The following is an 18,815-nucleotide window of genomic DNA, read 5'->3' as shown; positions in this document are numbered from 1 at the left end:
TTTGTTATGAAGCTTTCTCCCTTGGACACCAAAGTCTCCAATAAGCCACTGAAGATTGTAGACTTTACACTGAAAACAAGGTGGCACTATTTTGTCATAGTGCAGAAGTTAGAACTCAGGAGCAAATGCTATGCTTTCACTAGAATGGTGTGATTGCTTTTTAGTGATGTGATTTGAGACACTTGGAGGTTTGTGCAGAGGCAGCTCAACCCTGCCTAACTGAGCCCCGAAGAGCATGCTGGGTCCCACCTGGAGTAGTAAGGGTGCCCCCTCTCTCTCTTGTCTCTCTCCTTTCTGTCCCCTTCCTCCTTGGGTGCCTAAGGGTGTGGTGAGGTGGCCTGAGCCCCCTACCCCCCCCTTCTCTTTTTCACAGTAACGATTATTTTCTCATAGCTTTATTGGTAAACAAGAAATTACACGGATTCAAGGCATGCAATTCGATGTGATTGGAGATATGTGTTCGGAGGTGTCAAACCCACTTTATAAAGGTAAATATAAAGACATGCAAAATATGATACTAGTGTAATAGTTGTATGTCAATTTTAGTGTAAAAGTTAGAAGACAACGCGTTAAGAACATCTCTGATTTCAAAATTGGTTCACGGAAAGACAATTATGAAAAGGTGTAAATTATGACATCAGTTACCCCCTCCCTTTGGTATTCAGGTCGGCTCAGCGTGTGTTCAGAGAGCGAGGACACACTCTTCCTGGAGGAAAAGAATCTTCTCTCAGCCTCATCTGTATAGATGTGGGCTGCTTTCATCTTTTACTAAACAGATTGCAAATCAAAGTTGCCTGGAAAGAGATTCGGAAGGGGGGGGGAGGGGAACACAAAGCCAAAACAAGCAAAAGAAAACAAGACAAGACAACACGAGGCAAATCCACGATCATTTCTCGAACGGGGCATGTTTCTATTTCGGGTCCTAGGGCTCAAATATTAATTTAAGGGATTTTCAAAAGATTAAAAAGAAATCTCTTTGTTGTCAGATTAAAGAGCATTTCCCACGTAAAGTAAAATAAAAAACTCAGATTAAAGAAAGCGACATTGCCAACCAGCTTTCTCCCATCGGCTGTGACGTCGACCCTGGAGTCTGAGATGGAACGGCTTCAGAAAACTCTTGTCTTTTGAAGTCCTGTTCCTGCCTCGAGGCCGAGGGCACCGGGGAATCCAGAGGCCGCCTGTTGGGCCGGTGGAGGGCACGTGAGCCTCTTGCATGGGGAGCCATCACTTTGACTTTCACACGCGATCCAGGAGAACCGAGCGCGGCCCCGTGCCTCACACGAACAACCTCGGCTGCAACACAACTCCTGTGTTTCCCATCTCTTGCTTTTTCTTCTCCTCTTCGAGAGTAGACTGGCCTGTTTGGAGACCTGACATCTGTGCTTTGAAGTCCAGGAGAGCGAAGGAGCCTCGAAGCCCTGACTCGACGGCCTTCGAAGGAATCGGGCTGTATTTGGACTAGAGGGAAGATTTTAAGATTTTGTAGCCTTGTTTATCTACTAGGGCTCCAGTGTAAAAACTGTGACAGTAGACATCTTCTGATCTCAAGAAGCACATATGATGAGTGCTGGGTCGCTCACCTTCCCACGGCGTCCTCAGTTTTCCCAGAACCTTTTGTTGCTCTTAGCAAGCCTTACCATCTTCCTGGCTGACCTTTTATTCTGCTTTCTTGTTAGTCATTGTCCCCACCGCTTGCTTCTTTCTCTACCTGCTCCCTTAGTGACTTGACCTTGCCCCGTGTCCTTTGAAGGGGAAAGAACAGAGGTGAAGAGATACTCATGTCAGTCACGACTCTTTTGGGATGTCCATTAGCTCTGAGTGCCTCGCTTGAGGAGCTTTGATTTTCCCTCCCTCTGCAAAGCGCTATAGAATTTTTTTTTAATGTTTATTTTTGAGAGAGAGAGAGAGAGAGAGAGAGAGACAGAGAGAGCAGGGAAGGGAGACACAGAATCCAAAGCAGGCTCCAGGCTCTGAGCTGTCAGCCCGGAGCCCCATGTGGGGCTCGAACTCATGAACCGTGAGACCGTGACCTGAGCCGAAGTCGGATGCTTAACCGACTGAGCCACCCAGGCACCCCATCAGCAAAGTGCTTTAAATAGCAGACTTTCTCACACGGCTCCAGCCCCCGTGCGTCCCTGCCTGGGAGCCATTTCTGTGTGGCCAAGAGAACCTCCACCCCGTAACACTGACCTTCTCTTGTGAAGCTAATGTGTGCCTCTGACTTTCTGCAACCTTGAACTTTCCTCGTTACGCATCGTTACTTGGCTGGCCATCCTACAGCTTCATCGTCTGACTACGGATGTGTGTGAAGGTTCAGTTCCTACTTCTGTCCCCCCGGGGGAGAAGTGGTATTCATATTGAGGAAAAGAGGGAGAGCTCCGGGGTCGACCGGCTTGCAGGGAAACACGGATTACTAGCTGTGTGGCCTTGAGCGAGTTAATGAATGATGCTGTGTCTCAGCATCCACCTCTGCAAAATGGGGGTTGTCATAGAATCTACTACTCATAGATCATCAAAAAGATCCTATGAGATAGGGCATATGAAGAGCCTAACGTAGTTTGTGACATATCGGGAATGGTCAAAGGTGTTAGCTGGTAGTCAAAACAGACGTGGAGGGAGATTTAATTGTATTGATAGAAACCAGTTAAGTCTGCAAACTCCCAGGCCATCTGAGAGAGGCGTAGTGTTATCACTGCCAAATCTCCTTCTTGCTGTGTCAGGCCCACGTCGGGGCTTGTGGCTCTGTCCTTCTTGTGTCCATCTGCAGGACATCTTAATTGAAAGCGAGAATAGCCTCAACCAGTAACGGTGACTTTATCTCTGAAGATATGACCTCAAACTGAAAGAGCAGACCTAGGCCGGCTGACTAGTGACTATATCCCTGACATGGCTGCAGAAAGAGGTTCCCGCTCCCACCTCAGACCACGCCTCCTCCCCTTGAGTAACTTCTGTTTTCTCAGAAAGCAGGCTACCGATTGATGCCTTCTTCCGAAGTCTGAGGTGGGAGGAAGGGGAGTGTGAGAGGCATGGAAAGGGTGAGTAGAAGAGGGAGGCCTTCTCTCAGGTGGGGGCCAGAGGCGGGAGCCCTCAACCCTGTCCGGGCTTAGAATGACCGGGGAGCATTTTACCCCTCCCCAAACCAATTCATCAGAGTCTCTGGGGATGGTGTTTGGTGCCAAGTATTTCTACAGCACAGCAAGGCTGACAGCCAATGGTTAATAGGGGACCAGTGAGAAACGTTCTGTATACACTGAGGCCAAACATGTTAGAGATCCTCAGACACAGTGGTTCTTAAACGTCAGGTGCATCAGAATCTCCTGGAAGACTTGTTCAAACTCAGATTGCTGAGCCCCACCCCCAGAGTTTCTGATTCAGTAGGTCTGTGACCACCAGGCCCAACGTTTGCATTTTTAACAAGTTCCAGGTGACGCTGATAATTGCTGATCTGAGACCACACCTTGGCAGCCATTGTTCTATCCTTCCCCAGCCAATCGGCTGAGGCCACGACCCTTCCCCAGCCAATCGGCTGAGGCCATGATCCCTCTAAAACCTTTTTGCTTTTGAAACTCGCTCTCTCTCTCCGGTATCTCATCGCGTGTCGGTGCAGGTAGGGGATTGAGCTCGAGCTAGCTCGAATAAAGGCTCTTTTGCTTTTGCATCGGACTCGGCTCCCCGGTGGTCTTTGGGGATCACGAATTCTGGGCATAACAAAACCTTTCGAGAGGCTAACTGGTGTGCGAGCTTGATTCAGGATGCTTTGAAGTTCGATCTCCTGTCCTGCATGGATGGTCGCTATCATCGTCACCATCACCCTCGTCATCACCGTCATCACCATCCGCAGCAGCGATGACAAACCACCACCACCACCACCACTCGCTTGGCATGGAAGAGCTTCGTTCAGGCTGTGGACAAGACAATTTTTAATAAAGGTAAGCAAAGGAAACACACAGTCCTTGACTTAGGATGTAGGTACTCTCCATTCTACATTACAATATTAGGGAAAAAAGTTACCTTGGGAACTGAGCGGCAAAAAAACTATGAAGCCCTTTTCTCCAGACTCACGCCACTGCCTTGCAGACCCTCACTATCTCTGGCCTGGACCTCACTAGTTTCCCCGCCTCTGGTCTTGTCTTGACCGCATTCTACCCAGCACCATAGCCAGAGACAGATCTTTTTGTAAATTTATTATTATTTTTTAATGTTTATTCATTTTTGAGAGACAGAGAGGGACAGACTGTGAGCAGGGGAGGGGCAGACAGGGAGACACAGAATTCGAAGCAGGCTCCAGGCTCTGAGCTGTCAGCACAGAGCCCGATGCGGGGCTTGAACTCAAGAACTGTGAGATCGTGACTGAGCCGAAGCCAGATGCTTAACCGACCGGGCCACCCAGGCGCCCCAAGAGAGGGATCTTCTATAAAAAAAAATTATTTTTAATGTTTATTTTTGAGATGGGGGAGGGGCAGAAAGAGATGGGAACTGAGGGTCTGAAGCAGACTCCTAGCTGACAGCAGAGAGCCTGATGGGGGCTCGAACTCACAAACCCACTAGACCATGACCTGAGCCGAAGTCAGATTGACTGAGCCCCCGAGAGGGATCTTTTTAAAATGCAAGTTTGATTAAGCTGCTTTGTAACCTAAAAACTTCTGTTTCCCTTATTTCCACGAGACCGTGTCCAAACCTCTGAATAGAGGTCTCCTCTCTTATACTGGTATTGAAAGCAGTGTCTGGAATACACAAGTTATTTTTCATCTTCTCTTGTTTTGGGATGATTTTACATTAGCCTCATAAGCTCTTTCTGTTTGCGACTACATAGAGTATTACTATTCATCCCTAAAGAACCAGCTCAAATGTCACCTCTTCTAGGAAAATGTCCTCGATATTCTGGGGACAATTAGGCATTTATTTCACTTATTCCCACAGTGCCTTGCTCCTATCTGTATGAAAACGTTAAGGCGCAGAAACAAATTATTATAACACTGGGATTCCAAAGATAGCAGGAGCTGTGCTCTGTCTACCTTGATGTCTGCCTCACAGGGCTGGGTACAACGTTGGTATTTAATACTTATCGAGGGAGTAAAAACACATATGTTACTTAAGATAAGACCTAAGGATAGACACCAAAAGTTTATTTTTGTGATGAGAAAGTTATACTTTTTTCCCTCCTGAGAATTCTTTTCCCATCGTTGGTGCTAATGGGATGGAGGGCTAGGCAGAGCTATGAACACTAGAGAGAGGGAGGGAATTAGACGAAATGCAAGTGTAGAGAGTGACAATAGAGACGGAAGGGAAGGGAAAACAAGGCCATCCGTCTTGATTAGTGTATCAGGTTCAGGACCAGAGAGAAGAATCTCCATGGATTTCCAAGAAGAAAGCTGGGGTCCGCAGTCTGGCCGCAGTCAGGGCCATGTGTCCATCTGTCCCTGCTTCCGAGGGAAGAGAACTTGTGAGGTCTCCCTGTACAAAGTTCAGAAGGAACTCGGGCATCCACACTCCAGCTGTCTCTCCATTCTGTTTATTTTCCTTTTCAAACTCCCTCCCAGCACTTAGGAACCTTCCCTTTCGGCCTGTTCCGCTGAAGATTGCTGGAAAACATAACCTTAGCAACGCGAAGGGCCTTTGGGGCCCATTCAGCCTCCCATTACTCCCAATCCAAGAGCTAGGATTTAATTGTCTTCCACTGACGACTCGTTTTGCCTGAGAACAAAGTGTCCTATGCCTTGGCTGAGCTCAGTAGCCATACGGAAATCGACTGGCTTCTCGAGTGGAAGGACTGGGTGGCCATCCACGTGGGTGAAAGGGGGTCAGCACAGCCAGTCTGCCGAAATTGGGGAAGCAGGTTTAGGTGGAGAATCTTCCGCTCTGTGCTCCTTTGCCTTTTATGTGTGAACACAGTCTGGAAAAGGAATTCTCGGAACACTGTCCGTCATGAAAAAGAGAAGGTCGCAGTGGAGGCGGGGGTGCGTGAGGCCGGTAGATTGCCCATAGATTGACAAAGGTCTTTCCGGGAAGCTGTGCCACTGGGTTTAGCTCTGAATAGAAGGTGCCCCACTCCCAGTAGATTCTGCTTGGGAAGGGGCTAAAGACGGACAGCGGTTCCCCTTCTCCTGGAATAACCGCCCTCACTGACCTCCTTTCAGGGCCATGGACCCAAAGTGCTTGAAGTTCCTGCAATTGGGATATGGACAAAAACTGGGTCTATTTCACCAAGTAGCTGCTCATTGCCTGCTTCCCTCATTCCACTGTGCCTTAAGATTCCACCCCCCCAGAGTGTGGATCTGGGGGCCATTTGTCATATTTTCCCTTTCCTAGGGGTGGCTCCGGGTCCTACCCACAAAGGGAAGGTAAGAATTAAATAGGAAAGTCTTCAAATGTATGACCTATTGATGGAGTTGATAGACTCAAAAATTCCCAATTAGTAGAACGTTTTCATCAGATCGTAGTCTAAGCTCATGGTCCAATGAGTGATGTGTAGACAAAGAGCATATTTTTTCCTCCAGGCTTTAACACACACACACACACACACACACACACACACACACACACACACATCCCACATGCATGCACATTCAGCTTTTTTATGATTTGGGTTCGTTTCATTATGGTGGAAAAGTAGGCAATGCCTCATTCATTCATTTGTTTATATTCATTCATTCACATAATATATTTTGGGCACGTTTATGAGCCAGTTTCTCGACTTGGAGCTAGAATGTAGTAGGGTATAAGTCAGAGGGTCTTTACCAGCATAAGGCCAATAACTAACGTAATATCAGGCAATAGAATGAGATCTCTACGATCTCTGGAGTACACTATTTCTTTTTTTAAGCTTATTTATTTTTGAGAGAGACAGAGAAAGAGAGAGAGGACGAGCTAGGGAGGGGCAGAGAGAGAGGGAGACACAGAATCCGAAGCAGGCTCCGCGCTCTGAGCTGGCAGCACAGAAGCGGCTGTGGGACTCGAACTTATAAACTGTGAGATCATGACCTGAGCCGAAGTCGGACGCTCTACCGACTGAGCCACCCAGGCGTCCCTGGAGGACGCTATTTCAATGGACTTTTATTTTTCCTCTTTTCTCGGTCATGGTGAGTCCCGTGGGTGCCAGCAGCTGTGTGATTCCAGAGGAGACGTGTCAGGGATCATAACACCTCGACACTGTCTCATGTCAACTGGCTAAGCCACCAGGTTTCCTGGGGACGCTGATTTCCACAACTCTGTTATGAACAAGTCAGCGCCCACCCATGCCACGAGGGCCTCTCTGTTGACTTCCAGTGTGACAGCTGTTCTAGGAAACATCTGCAGGGCTTTTGCCCGGGAGTATCTCACGCCGTCTGTCCAGTGTCCGTGGGGAGACCACCTGCCCAGAGGTGTTGTGCTTGGCCTCCGGGTGGAATCCGGGCTTCTCTCCGCTCTCTTGTTTATCAAGCCCGGTCAGCTCGGTCTCACGTGGAGAGGAGAACACCAGGAGGTACACTCAGCCCTCTGCAGACAGCTCTGGTAATTTTCCTCTGCGAGAAAAGGGGCCGGCGGCCAGCCTTGGCCTGTGATCCGCGGCTGTCCCCTCCAGTGTCAGCTGATGCAATTAGGGCTTTTAGTTTCCTTTTCCGATATTTTCTCTGACACCGAACCACTAGGGAAAAGAGGCTAGGAACTTTCAGGTTATCCCAGGCAGCTGAGAAATATTCACAGAAACAAAAATATTAGGCTCACTAAATCCTGAGACCCGAATCGCAGTGGTATACGAATGCTTCTGAATATATTGCGCATGGGTAGGTTTGTGTGTATGCTTGCGAATGGGCATTTTTCTCCCCCAAAGGTGGCATCAGATCGGAAAGAATAATAGTCCCTTTGCATTATCTTTGTTTTTGTTTTGTTTTACATAAAAAGCAGAAACACAGCTCTTGGCCGAAAAAGGGCTTTTCTGCCAAACATTTTTGGGGCAGGGTTTAGTGGGGAATGTGGGCCTTCCATCTTTGATATATTCCTATATTCCAATTTTTGGAGGGACCCTTTCTCTCGGACGTTGTGGTGGGATTAGGGTAGCACTGCACATGTTGGTTGGAGCACTATACTCCAACTTTCTAGTGCGGTTCATTGCCTTCTAGTATATTCCACCACAGAAAGTGTGTTTCTTTTTAACAACACAGTCTAGTTTTCTCTAGGGAGAACATTATTTCTATCATTAAGACTTTGGGGTGCCTGGCTGGCTCAGTTGGGAGAGCATATGACTCTTGATCTTGGGGTTGTGGGTTTGAGCCCCATGTTGGGTATGGAGATTACTTAAGTAAATAACTCTTTTTATTTTTAATTTTTATGTTTTTAGGTTTATTTATTTGAGAGAGAGAGTGAGCGTGGAAAGGCCAGAGAGAGAATCCCAAGCAGGCTCCACACTGTCAGCGCAGAGCCTGATGTGGGGCTTGATCTCATGAACTTCCAGATCATGACCTGAGCCCAAATCAGGAGTTGGACGCTTAAAAGACTGAGCTACCCAGGCACCCCGTAAATACATTTTTTGTTTAGAGAGACTTTAACTCCTTCTCTGCTTGCTATATAATAGAGTTAACGTTATTTCTCTGAAGAGATTTGATTCTTGTGCCCCTGTACCTTACAAAAGCCCCCAAGGAGCTGAGAACGGCTCTGTGAGCCATCTCAAACAAGCTGGACCAACCTTCTGGAGGTTATTTGTGACTCCCATTTTCTCCATTGACGGAAGGCGGCTTTGGGGCTCCGTAAACACTACCGAGAATCTTTAAATTGTGGACACATTTACATGGATAAATGGCTTAAACAGATTCATCAATTTGTTTGATTTACGTCGGTAAAATAGACACTTAGGTAAGAAAATATACACTTTGATTCCCTCCACAATCGTTTTGGAATTCAACCATTGAAGGGGGGAGATTAACTCGGTTGCTTGTCATCGTGCAGATAGGACAAGTCGTTGATGAACTCTGCTCTTCCCTCTCTGGCCGTGTCTGCAGCTGGTATTACACAGTCTAAGGTGATTCACGTGGTCAATGATCGTGACGTTCCTTCTCTAAACTGTTCAGAAAGCGAAGGTTGAAAAATTGCTCTCAAGAATTATCAAGGGATCATTTTACCGGTCTGTTGGGATCTAGAAGAGAAAGCCCTGAGAAAACTCAGTCTCACAGAGGTCATTTCACTCGGACGTTAGCTCCACCTGAAGGAATATAGATCCTTCTCTGATAATCAGCTAAGGCGCCATGTGGGATCATTTAGCTAAGTGATATGCAGTCACTCCCCTTTCTGTGACACATTAATTTCTGGAGCTCCAGATGTTGTCTTACCTTACACGTAACTATGGCAACGGACACCCTGCTGACAAGCTCTGTGCCTACCGTTATTAGAGATGCTACCCTCTCTCTGTCAACTTCAATTAACTGGCATTCTTTTCCCCCGGCTTTCTAAGGCAGTTGACATCAGCATTTCCAAGGTGCAAATGAAGACATTTTAGACATGGGGGGAAAAAAAAACCCAGACTTCATTTGAAAATCATGGCATTTACTCATGGCAGCTCAGAGAGGGAAAATGCAAATGAGGAGGCATCGGTCGGGTCCGCCTCCTTTTTTCAAGAGGGACCTTGTCAGTGCTTCCGTGTGTGAAATTTGAGCCTGTGGCCTTGCACACATCCAGGTGTAGGACCGCTATTTTTTTTCTTGCAATATTTAGAGAGAAAGCATCCTAGAGGAAAGGTTAAATAGTGATATAGTATTTTGGACAGCCCTCAAGATGGCTTTTCCTCAACCTTTCTAATGAGTTATTTGCAGTTTTATTTCTCCAGGGTTTGTGGTGGAAAGTAGTCTGATTGTTTTGACTTGGAAACTCGACTCAATGGTATTTTGATGTGTCAGAAATCCATAGGCAAGGGACTAGGGCTTTGAAAGAGCTCTGCATCGTGGGTATATTTAGTACCAAGGTAGGGTTAGGGGACATGGTGCCATGTTGTGAGACCCTCAAAGGCCCCTGGAAAGACATTTCAGCAGATTCCAGGTTAGTTAAGTGTTTATTGAGTGGCCATATGTGCCCTGAAGAGTGCTAGGTTTCACGTTGATTTCCTCACTTAAGAACTTAGTATCTTTATTAAGGTGAAAAGAACTCTTAAAATTTTTAAAAAATATTTATTTATTTTTGACAGAGAGAGAGAGTCGAGAGGCGGAGGGGTGGAGACGGAGACACAGAATCCAAAGCAGGCTCCAGGCTCTGAGCTGTCAGTACAGAGCCCCATGCAGGGCTCGAACCCACAAACTGTGAGGTCATGCCCTGAGCCAAAGTGTCAGATGCTTAACCAACTGAGCCACCCAGGTGCCCCAAAGAAAAAGAACCCTTACCATTACACTTGAATACGTATACATGTAAAACACGCTCTTATACTTTTTGACCCAAGGAGATAATTAACAAAGGATTAGAAAAGAAAATGACATTACCACATTAAAGCCAAATATAATTTGATGCAGAAAAAAAGCAATGGAAGCAGAGCCCAGCAGATGGTCGGATCATCTGCGCTAGTCCACCCTGGGTCTGTCGCATCTGCATCTGGGGCTTTTATTTTCTCTACTAATGCGATGGGCTATTTCACCACTTCTTCAAGGTGGGAGTTTCTCCAATGATGTTTATTTCCTGGTGAATGGACTTCATTCAAGTCCAAGGAGCCAAATGGTTGGTATTGGAGTAAATTTCTTTGCGACACATTCTTGGGCAAGCCACAAGCAATGAAGACAAAGCGTATCAGCCTTATTCCACACTCTGCCAGTTGGCGTTTGGGGGAGGTGTTTGAGAAGAAGGATAGAAGGATGCGTATCGTTGGGAAGGTTTTAATACATTTCGATATTTTTGGCACAAAGGCATCTTAGGTGGAGTCATGTAGCTCTCCAGGTTGGGCAAAAGGAATGATAATGACGCTGCCATTTTCTGAGCACCTACTGTGTGATAGGCACAGTGAAAATTGCTTTACAAACATTCCCTTGTTTGTGACAGGAAATCTGCATAGATGAACTCTTACTACTGTAGTCTATGTGTGAGGAAACTGACGTACAAAGAACTTAACTTGCTCAAGTTCATCTGGAGAAAGCAGTAGAACTAGAACTGAAGCCCACAAAGGAACCCTGACCCACCAGCTCTTCCCACGCACATACTCTGAATTGACTTGAATGGAGTAAAATTATAACTTGACTCAGAGAAGATAAAAGATGTATTTATTATTGATGCATCTCCTAATGATAATTTCTGCAAGTTTCTGTGCTAGGGCCTGGGGATATAGAAGCGAGCCTCTTGGCTACCTGCAGCTTCTGGTCTACCAGAAAAGACTGATAAATATGAAATAAATCCTAATATTAGTTGATTAATTTTTTTGATGAAGTGTAGTAAGTGCTGTACAAGAGAGCATGCAGAGAGGGCAGTAACATGGCCAAAGGGATGATCCTCAAGCCAGAAAGTGACACTACAAAGGATGCTTGGATTGGAAGGGCAGGATGAGCGCGCGCGCACACACACACGCGCACACACACACAGTCCTCCCTTCTCCCCATGGCCACACTTTATTGACAATTCTTCACATCTCAGCCACAGTGCTCCTTCCTCAGTGCTCTCCCAGCTGCACACCATTTCCTCCTCTGGAGTCCAAGAATTACCTTATTAATCGTGAACATTTATTGTGTACCGGCCATGTGCCGAATATCCTAAATGCTTTCAGTGGGTAACTCATCTGACTCTCACAACAGCTGCTAGATAGTTACTATTATTGTCCCCATTTTGCAGATGAGAAAACCGAGGGACCTAAGTAACCTGCCAGCAGGTCACACCGAACAAGATTTAAATCCAGACAGCATTGTGCAACCCAAGAGAAAATGGTTGTAATGCTCATCTATGTAGGTTTTAGCTTTGCCTCTTGTGGGACTTAGGCTTTCTAGCAAATATTACACGAATTTTTGGAGGTGTTATCTTCCTTAGTGGACCTGAAGCTGTTTTTAAAAAAAATATTTTTAATGTTTTTATTTACTTTTGAGACAGAGACAGAGCATGAGCAGGGGAAGGGCAGAGAGAGAGGGAGACACAGAATCCGAAGCAGGCTCCAGGCTCTGGGCTGTCAGCACAGAGCCCGACGCGGGGCTCGAACTCACAGACTGTGAGATCATGACCTGAGCCGAAACCAAGAGCCGGACGACCAACCGACGGAACCACCCCGGTGCCCCTCAACATAACGTTTTTAAGATTCATTCACTTTGTTCCTTTTTACTGCTAGTAGTACTCTCCCTGCAAGTTCTTTAAAGACAAGGCCTGCCCATCTTTATATTGTCCTTAGAACCAGGGTGATATTAGAAATATTTATCAACAGGGCTGGCGTGGGCACCTATCAAAACAGAACATCCCTTCCTCTGACTTCCACAGGACTCAACTACACTTTCTGTCTTGCTTTCAGGCTTGGATGACTGCCAATCAAGGAACCTCGTCTTCCGTCGACAAGAAGTGGATGGGTGATTCAAGCTACACGGATACAAAGCTTTTCCCCTAGAATGTGGATATCACATAAAGGAATGCGGAGGATTATGGGTTGAACTGATGGATCCTGATGTTAGCACCCTGAACAGATGGTCCTTTGGTTCCTGCTGCCTAGTTATCCAGAGCTTCCCAGATTTCCAGCTATTCTGAAACTAGATCTCTCTGCTTTTCCTTCATTTCTGTGAGTTATTCAGTAGACTTTCAGTATTTTTCTTCTTCTTCTTTTTTTTTTTTTTTTTTTTGTTTACTTAATGTAGCCAGAGTTAGTTTCTATTGCTTGCAACCAACAAACTCTGATTTAGACAGCTTCCATCTTGCCAGCCCCCACCAGTATTTCAGGATATCTTAAATATCCTAAATATTTAGGATATTTAGTCGCTGAGTAGGATGATCAGTCACTGAGTACAGAATACTTTTGAGGGGCGCCTGGGTGGCTCAGTCGGTTAAGCGGCCGACTCTTGATTTCCGTTCAGGTCATGATCTCACGGTTTGTGAGTTGAAGCCCCACATCGGGCTCTCCACTGACCGTGCAGAGCCTGCTTGGAATTTGCTCTCTCCCCTCTCTGCCCCGTACCACGCTTGCTGTCTCTCTCTCAAAAAATAAATAAATAAATAAATAAATAAATAAATAAATAAATAAAAACTTAAAAAAAAAAAAAGAATACTTTTGAGTGTTTACTTTAGAGAATGGAATGCCCTACACTTTCTTATGAACGGATCATGTGGTTTTGCCACTTGAGTCATAGACTGGGATGTCTGGAAATCCAATGTTTCACTTTATGAGTCAGTTTCACGTTTTGTTACACGTGACTCTCTAAGGGGTTCCATTCAGAAAGCCGCTGTGAAGATTTGAAAATAATACCAATCATTCCCTACTCTTGAGAACAGAGACACATATTGATTAAAAAAACGAAGATTCTTATTTTTTTTTTTTTTTTTAATTTTTTTTTCAACGTTTATTTATTTTTGGGACACAGAGAGACAGAGCATGAACGGGGGAGGGGCAGAGAGAGAGGGAGACACAGAATCGGAAACAGGCTCCAGGCTCCGAGCCATCAGCCCAGAGCCCGACGCGGGGCTCGAACTCCCGGACCGCGAGATCGTGACCTGGCTGAAGTCGGACGCCTAACCAACTGTGCCACCCAGGCGCCCCGAAGATTCTTATTTTTATGGCTATATCCAGTGGCTGTCGTGTGAGTGTGTGGGGGGGGGGGGCTGTCGTGTGTGTGTGTGTGGGGGGGGGTATGCACATGTGTGTGTATTTTAATCACATTTCTTTCCCAATCAAATTAAATATTTCGCTTTCTCTTTCCAGCTCTCTTTACTAGGCTCAACTATTGCTGTAATGTGCCCTTCACCTTCCTTTCTCAGCTTCTACTAACTTTTCTACTAGCTTTATCTCTTGCTGCTTACTTGGAACGCTCCAACGTTTGCTGCTGATGAGTGCTAATTGAACTGTACTCCTCGTTTTTTCTCATGAATCCCGGGGAGAGTCACATTTTTCTCCCCAAGGGAAAATGGAAACACGACAGAAGACTGCAGTAGCTGTTATGTAAACAGGAGAGGAATGAAAGAACAGATTTCAGCGGCCTTTGTGCAAAAGGAAAGTGGAAGGACAGCAATTCAAGTCCAGGGCTGGCCCCGCAGACTAGCCTTTTGCAACAATAGCACGGCATGAGAAAAAAGGAGGGCCTGTCTCAAGAGGAAGTGCCCCATGTGGAATGGCTGAGCAGGAAGTTGCTGTTATAGTCCTCCGTAGACTCAGGATGAATGAGAAGAAAGCCCTAAAGAACCTCGAGATGGTACAAATTCAAGAGAATCTGTCTGAAAATCAATATGATTCTCAACAAATTTTGTCCTCTCTCATTCGTTGACAATGAGAATAGGTGCCTTAGCAGACGGAAAATAAACAGAAGCTTGGAGGGTGAAATCTGTCCTTCTGACTTCACGGTAAGTGCCTGTATCCTTTGGTGCTTTGAGAATTATCTATCATGTCTCACTCACGTTTGCTCTTACTATCGTTACTCTTACTCAAGATCTCATCATTCCTGGTAGGATTTCCTAATGGTCTCTCTTCTCCTGGTTTCTCCCCTCTTCACCCTCTTCTGTCTGCTTCTAGAATAAGCAAGACCTCTTTATGTCGATCACCTGCTAAAGACCTTTGCCGATGCTCCTTAGTTCAATGGATCAAGCTGGACTCTGTGTTAAGACAAGGAAGACCCTACCTGTGTGGGTCTCCATATGCTTTCTGGCCTTGTCCTTGGTTACCAGCTTCCCTTCATCTCCCACACGGGTCTAGTTGCTGTTTCATAGACCCCCCCAAGTATATTAAGGCCTCTGTGACTCTGCCCCAAATCCTTCCATTTTGGTTTTCTCCTCAAACTTCTTTTAAAGTAATCCTTTAAAGACCAACATTAAATTACAAAATCTCTGCCCAGCAGAATCTATTGCCTTTTTCTCTGTGCGCAAGTGTTTTTCTATACGTACCACACCTGTAGCCCATACGCTGTATCAGCATAGTCCAATGGAAATATAACCTGAGCCAGATATATATTGCAAGGGCTCATAGTGATGTTTGCTGGGCTATCATAATGAACAGTCAGCCTTGGGCTATAGGTCATTGTACACTGTCTCTCTTTTGGTTCCACAGTGTGTTTCTTGAGGAGTATGCCTTATTCATCTTTTGATGTCTGATTTATTGCCCCGTGCAGGGAACATAGCAACTGAGTAAATGTGTGCTGCGTGGAAGAATAATTTTTAAAAGTCTTAGGAATCTGGGGCACCCGAGTGGCTCAGTCGGTTGAATGTCTGACTCTTAATTTTAGTTCAAGTCATGATCCCATGATCTCATAGCCCCCACATCAGGCTATCAGGCTCCATGCTAAGATTCTCGCTCTTTTTTCCCTCCCTCTGCCCCGCTCCCTTGCTTGCGCTCTGTCTTCTCTCTTTCTCAAAAAAAAAAAAAAAAAAAAAAAAAAAAGTCTCAGAAATCTATGGATGTTAGGCCCACAAATGAGTCATTATATTTCCATTTTTGTCAAATTCCCATGCTGGTCTCAGGGCAGGCTATAAAATAATGTTTAATAATTCCCTGAAATCAATTGCCAGATGGTCAGTGGGGTAGTGCATAATAGGAATGACATGAAAGGAAGATTAGTTGCGCTGTTCAAATTCCATTTAGCTGTTGTAAAACGATCATAACAGTTTGAATACGTTATGACTACAATGATTACATTGTAATTGTGTACCTCTTGGGTGTTTTTCTCATGCCGTTGACCTAGATGAATCCACCTTGCACACGTGGTCTCGTCAGTCATGGAAGGCATCCCTGAATGTGTTCAGAGGAGATAAAAGTGGAAGGAGAAAAGGGCTGAGTTAAATCCAACGTTATTTGATAATCATCTTTTCTCAATTCCTGTGGATTGACAACCCACATGGAGTAACGTGCACGCGGTGATCCTGTGGGTGTAAGTCACAAGGAAAATCTGCGGGGTCTCTGATAGCAGCAGTTACACACCATTGGAAGAGTCTGTTCTTTAATCCCACACTGTTACAACCTTCTCAAGACTACAGGGAAAGGGGTCTCTGGTGAGGAATCTTGGGATTTCAGGATAAAAGTACAGAACACAAAGCACTGAGACACGCATCTAATATATTATAAGCAACGTCTCTTCTTGCCAGAATGAAGTCCTTGAGAATCATTCAAGGACTTAACATACAAATAGCGATTGCGTCTAAGGAGATTATCCAAAACAGATGGTTTTAGATGCCTTCGCTAAAGCAAAATCTTGTTTCCGTCCCTTAGAAGATGGCATTCCGATGGGACTCTTGTCATGTCTGTTACCATATTTGCCCTTCCAGGTCATTTCGACTTTTCCAGTGTTTTTACATGCTTTAATCCATCATACTGTCCATTCGTTAATTTAAAAAATATGTATCAAACTATTGTCATCACGTGCACTATGGTTCACATTGGCTATGGAAATTATTAAAACTATCCTAGCTCATATTTTAGAAGGTGTCCGTTATTTCTCAACCTATAGACATGACCACAAACAATTACTCTTGTGCCATAAAAGAATCAGTGGTTGTAATCCAAGGCAACTTCATTAAAAAGAGACAACAACATTAAGACTTTGGCTTCCTTCTCTCTTCTCTCTGTGGAAGAAGCTCCTGAATGTTGATAACAGAAACACACTGGGTCTCAGTGAACAATACCTACTCATGTCTAGTCTCCAGCCGTGCAAAAGTATAATCACTCTGGCATGTCTCAAAGGACCCAACAGAGCAACCTCTTACGTGTGCTGGAGAAGGGAATCGCCACACATGGAATAATAATGTCAATTGTTCAGGCCATTGAAAGTCCAACCGTGAAAGCAATAGTGTATTTCAACACTGAGGCATTTTTTAATTCAGGTTCAGCCCAATTACTTGAAGCACGTATGTTTTAGAATGTCTTTTTTACCTTCGACTTAGACATTGAATGTCTGAGTGACATTTGGGTCTTGTCCAAAGATAAACAAAAATCTTTTTTTCTTTTAATGTTTATTTATTTCTGAGACAGAGAGAGACAGAGCATGAGTCAGGGAGGGGCAGAGAGAGGGAGACACAGAATCCGAAGCAGGCTTCGGGCTCTGAGCTGTCAGCGCAGAGCCTGACGCAGGGCTCGAGCTCACAGACCACGAGATCATGACCCAAGCCGAAATTGGTCGCTCAACTGACTGAGCCACCCAGACACCCCAAGATAAACAAAAATCTAAAAGTGATGGATCTCATAATCTAGATAGATCTAAAAATCTAAAGACGAAGTGCTTTAAGGGATCCCACATGCTCCACCTGCTAGCAAAGCTCTCTTGATTTGTTGGAGAAATGCTGCACATGCCACGGTTGTTTTTGTCCTTCTCTCGAAAGTCCCATCCAAGTCATATCCAGTGGGGGTGGAGAATAGGGCTGTGGTGTCAGACAGACCTGGGCTGGATCTCTGGCTTCACCACCTGCAGACTCTGGGATTCTGGGCACACTATTACTACTCGTTAAACAATGATGCCTTTTCTTTATATTGTTCTTTATTCTTTTTTAATGGTGTCTGCCCACACCACCTCAAATTCAAAGTAAACATTCAAAACCTTGAAACCTTTTTAGAAAATTTGCTCAATGGCAAATGTAGTTTTTTTGCCGAGAATGTAACAAGGGGACAAACTCCCACTTTGTTATTGCATGCTATCAACTTTGGACTATTTATTAGACCAACTGATGGCATCATTGCTGTGGCTAGTTTGGAATAGCCTAAAACCAAAACAACTTTTGTTTGGGATTTCCTTTGACTTGGGTAATTTCCACTGGGTAATGTCACATAGCCCTGCGGTTAAGCTCAAGTATTGAACACAGTAATAGTTTGTCTCCAATTTTAGAAATGCTAATGACAAAACTTGCCAAGCAAATCAAATTGGAGATGGTAGTCTTCACTGACAAGAGAAATATTTAGACTATGATTTATCCATGGATTCCTTTAAATCAAACGTTCTCAATGGAACCAGTTCTGGCCTCTAGGGGACATTCTGAGCATCACAATACTTGAAGCAGTGTTACTGGCATTTAGTAGAGGGACGCTGGTGGTGCCTGACTGTGTCAAAACCCAAGAGTCCTGCACAGATGAATGGTCTCTTAGCCTCTGTAATTGCCAAATGCCCAATGGGACATCCACGCAGCTATAAAACTTGTTTTTAATGAACGGAGCCTAGAATCGAACTCTCTTTTACATATAAGCTTTTTAAAAAAATGTTTGTTTGTGTATTTATTTATTTTGAGAGTGGGGGAGGGGCGGGGGGTGGGTAGAGAGCGAGAGAATCCCAAGCAGGCTCCACGCTATCGGCACGGAGGCTGACACAGGGCTCGGTCTCACAAATCATGAGATCATGACCTGGGCCGAAATCAAGAGCCCAACGCTTAACCCACTGACCCACCAGGGCGCCCCAAAGTTTACACATAAACTTCATGTTGGTTTTGTGGTTGGTGGCACGGTTTTAGTAATATACAATACGTCTTGTGGGAACACAATTACTTTGAAAATTGAGGGAAGATTATACTACTTTGTTTTGTTTAGAACCTTACCAAGAACTGGCCACGACTATGGACTGAATCGTGTCTCCCCCCAGTTCATATGCTGAAGCCCCAGCCCCAAGTAACCTCAGAATATGACTATGTACACATAGGGCCTGTAATGAGGTAATTAAGTTCAAGATGGGGTCATTAAGGTGGGCCCAATATGGTGTCCTTATAAGAAGAGGACATTAGGACACAGATAC

Source organism: Prionailurus viverrinus, chromosome C1, assembly GCF_022837055.1.
Source record: "Prionailurus viverrinus isolate Anna chromosome C1, UM_Priviv_1.0, whole genome shotgun sequence".
NCBI classification, from domain to species: Eukaryota; Metazoa; Chordata; class Mammalia; order Carnivora; family Felidae; genus Prionailurus; species Prionailurus viverrinus.
Note: the sequence above shows the minus strand (reverse complement) of the source record.